General features: G+C 48.0%; 1 pseudogene across 1 annotated transcript; it reads left to right on the forward strand.

The window, feature by feature from the left end:
* The first annotated feature begins 1,595 nt into the window (after nucleotides 1-1,595).
* On the forward strand, nucleotides 1,596-2,153 carry LOC105540401 (annotated as a pseudogene). The gene has a single exon (XR_001006186.1). The product of XR_001006186.1 is annotated as a 60S ribosomal protein L17 pseudogene (transcript).
* Nucleotides 2,154-3,922: the final 1,769 nt, after the last annotated feature.

Consider the following 3,922-nt stretch of genomic DNA (forward strand, 5'->3'; position numbering starts at 1 on the left):
GCAGATCACTTGAGATCAGGAGTTCCAGACCAGCCTGTCCAACATGGTGAAACCCCATCTCTACTAAAAAAAAATACAAAAAAATTAGCCAGGTGTGGTGGCACGCACCTGTAATCCTAGCTACTCAGGAGGCTAAGGCATGAGAATTGCTTGAACTGGGAGGTGGAGGTTGCAGTGAGCCGAGATCGCACCACTGCACTCCAGCCTGCGCAACAAAGTGAGATTCAGTCTCAAAAAAAAAAAAAAAAAAATCACACACACAAAAAAAACCAAAAGAGAAAAATGAATGCAATGCTGTCCAGGCTGGAGGGGGAGGAGAGTGTGTCCCCCTGGGAGAACAGGAAAGATATATGCCTCAGCTTCTTGACTCCATGTCTTTGAGGGAGCCTGGAAGGCCCTCCTCTGCCTTGTCCCGCCACCAGCAACAATTCGCCGCCAGGTGAAATATCAGGATGTTCTCAGTGAATGAGGGAGTCTGGGAACTCCTACTGTTCCCCAGGAAGCAGTAAATGCCACCTCTTTCTCTCTTCCTGTCCCAGGCTGCTGAGCACAACCCACCCCATTGCCCTCACCTCCCCATCTGTGTAGCAGCACCCGCTGGACAGGCTCCCCCTGGCCGGACTGTGTTTTACTCTGCTCTGTCGGTTCCTTAGGGCCTGTGTGGGGTCTAGCAGTGGGGATCACGATGTATATTTATATATATTATTTTATTTTATTATTTTATTTTTTGAGACAGTCTTTCTCTGTCACCCAGACTGAGTGCAGTGGTACGATCACAGCTCACTGCAGCCTCAAACTTCTGGTCTCAGGCGATCCTCTTGCTTTAGCCTCCCATGTAGCCGGGACCACAGGTGCATGCCACCATGCCCAGTAAATTTTTGTATTTTTTTGTAGAAACGGTGTTTCATCATGTTGCCCAGGCTTGTCTCAAACTCCTGTGATTAAGTGATCCTTCCCCCTCATCCTCCCAAAGTGCTGTGATTACAGGTGTGAGTCACTGAGCATTTTTAAAAGTCAGTGCTGGGGCTGGGCACGGTGGCTCACACCTGTAATCCCAGTACTTTGGGAGGCCAAGGCAGGCAGATCACCTGAGGTCAGGAGTTCGAGACCAGCCTGGCCAACATGGTGAAATCCCATCTCTACTAAAATTACAAAAATTAGCCGGGCGTGGTGATGTACGCCTGTAATCCCAGCTATCTGGGAGGCTGAGGCAGGATAATTGCTTGAACTCGAGAGGTGGAGGTTGCAGTGAGCCAAGATCACCCCATTGCACTCCAGCCTGGGTAACAGAGCGAGACTATGTCTCAACAACAACAAAATAATAATAATGATAAAAGTCAGTGCTGGGTGCATAGGATACTGAGTAACTATTTCTTTTCATGGCTTGGTTGTGAATTTCTTGGATCTCCCTCTGTGACCTTGGGCAAGTTGTGTAGCTCCTCTGAGCCTTCAGTTCCTTATCTGTCTAAGGAGAACAAATTCCAACCTCATTGTGAGAACTCAAGGGGCGATGTATGTAAAACTTTCAATTCAAAGTTCTCATGAGTTCTCCCAGAAGCCACCACTCCTCTTTCCTTAAGCAGCCTGAGGTAATCTGTGAAAATGGTTCGCTATTCACTTGACCCAGAGAACCCCACAAAATCATGCAAATCAAGAGGTTCCAATCTTCGTGTTCACTTTAAGAACATTCATGAAACTGCCCAGGCCATCACGGGTATGTATATATGAAAAGCCACGGAGTATCATTCCGACGTTACAATGGTGGGGTTGGCAGGTGCGCCCAGGCCAAGCAGTGGGGCTGGACACAAGGTCAGTGGCCCAAAAAGAGTGCTCAATTTTTGCTGCACATGCTTAAAAATGCAGGGAGTAATGCTGAACTTAAGGGTTTCCATGTAGATTCTCTGGTCATTGAAGATATCCAAGTGAACAAAGCACCTAAGATGCGCTACCGGACCTACAGAGCTCGTGGTCAGATTAACCCACACATTAGCTCTCCCTGCCACATCGAGATAGTCCTTACTGAAAAGGAACAGATTGTTCCTAAACCAGAAGAGGAGGTTGCCCAGAAGAAAAAGATATCCCAGAAGAAACTGAAGAAACAAAAACTTATGGCACAGGAGTAAATTCAGCATTAAAATAAATGCAATTAAAAGCGGGGGGGGGGGGGACTTTGAATCCCTAGAACTCAATAAGACTGAGAGAAAGGGAATGTGTAGAGGTAAGCTGGGTGCCTGGTGCTCAGACCCCGGGCTGGGGGCTTCCACAAGGCAGTCTGTTGTTCTTTATCACAACCCAGGGAAGTGGGAACTGTCACTCCTTTCACAAGCCCACCCCTAAGGTTCAGAGGCCTTTACCTGTCAGTAGAGCTCTTTCATGTCCCAGCCAGGAGCTGGAGCTGGACACTGCAGTGACACCCTTGACAGAGGAGGAAGGAGGTAAGACAGGCAGACAGATAGAACAGAGGAGGGTCTCCAAGATCACAAAGACACCGCGAGTCAAGGGGTAAATGAACATTTGAGAGAGGACCTAGAAGGCCAGTTGCAAGAAGACCGGATTAAGGAAGTCTTGAGACCAGGAGCAGTGGCTCACGCCTATAATTCCAGCATTCTGGGGGGCCAAAGAGGGAGGATCACTTGAGCCCAGGAGTTCAAGACCAGCCAGGGCAACAGAGGGAGACTCCATCTCTACAAAAGTGAAAAAAAAAATTAGCCAGGTGTGGTGGTGCCCGACTGTGGTCCCAGTTACTTGGGAGGCTGAGGTGGGAGGATCGCTTTAGCTCAGGAGGCTGCAGTGAGCTGTGATTGTGCCACTGCATTCCAGCCTAGGTTACAGAGTGAGACCCTGTCTCAAAAAAAACAAACAAACAAACAAAAAACTTTGAACCTGAAAGGAAGCCTGGAAAACAATCATACCAACACAACCAATTTACAAATGAGGAGCCTGGGGTACAGAGAGGGAAAGTGGCAAAAGCAGGGCTAGAAACCAAGTTTCCTGACTCCTAGTGTGTTCATTCTGGAGTTGCATCCTCTGGGTGGTGACTGAGGGCCAGAAGGAAGGTCCATGGACAGCCTACAGCTTCAAACAGAAAAGAAAGTCTTTAGGGAGGTCAGAGTTCCCAGAAAACTGGGAATTGGGACAAACTGAAAACTGGATTATCTTGCTGACCTGCCTCTGGGAAGGTCATGTCATAACCATTTTTCTTTGTCTTTTCTTTTTTCTTTTTTTGGGAAGATGGAGTCTCGCTCTTGTTGCCCAGGCTGGAGTGCAATGGCATGATCTCAGCTCACTGCAACCTCCGCCTCCCGGGTTCAAGGGATTCTCCTGACTCAGCCTCCTCAGTAGCTGGGATTACAAGCGTGCACCACCACGCCCAACAAATTTTTGTATTTTTAGTAGAGACGGGGTTTCACCATGCTGGCCAGGCTGGTTACGAACTCCTGACCTCATGTAATTTGCTTGCCTCAGCCTCCCAAAGTGCTGGGATTACAGGAGTGAGCCCCTGCGCCCGGCCGTCATAACCATTTTTCTGTTACGAAAGTTGCACGGATTATCAGTTTGCTAATGAAAACAATAGAAAACTTTGACCAACAGCCTTGCTGTTCCTTCCTACAACTGGCTGTCTCCCCCTGCCTCCTCTGCCCTGTCAGATGATCCTTTCCAGAGCAAGCCTCCGCCCATCTCACACACACCCCGCTCGGCAGCTCCCTGTTGTTTCTTTCCTTTTCTTTCTTTCTTTTTTTTGTAAAATAAAGATAAAGAGAGGGTCTTGCTGTGTTGCCCAGGCTGGTCTCTAATTCCTGGGCTCAAGCAATCCTCCCACCTTAGCCTCCCAACGTTTTGGGATTATAGGCGTGAGCCATTGTTCTTGGTCCCCATTGGCTTTTTTCTTTCTTTCTATGTTTTTTTTTTTTTTTTTTTTTTT

This window comes from Mandrillus leucophaeus, unplaced genomic scaffold (genome assembly GCF_000951045.1).
Source record: "Mandrillus leucophaeus isolate KB7577 unplaced genomic scaffold, Mleu.le_1.0 Scaffold22, whole genome shotgun sequence".
In the NCBI taxonomy this organism is placed as follows: domain Eukaryota; kingdom Metazoa; phylum Chordata; class Mammalia; order Primates; family Cercopithecidae; genus Mandrillus; species Mandrillus leucophaeus.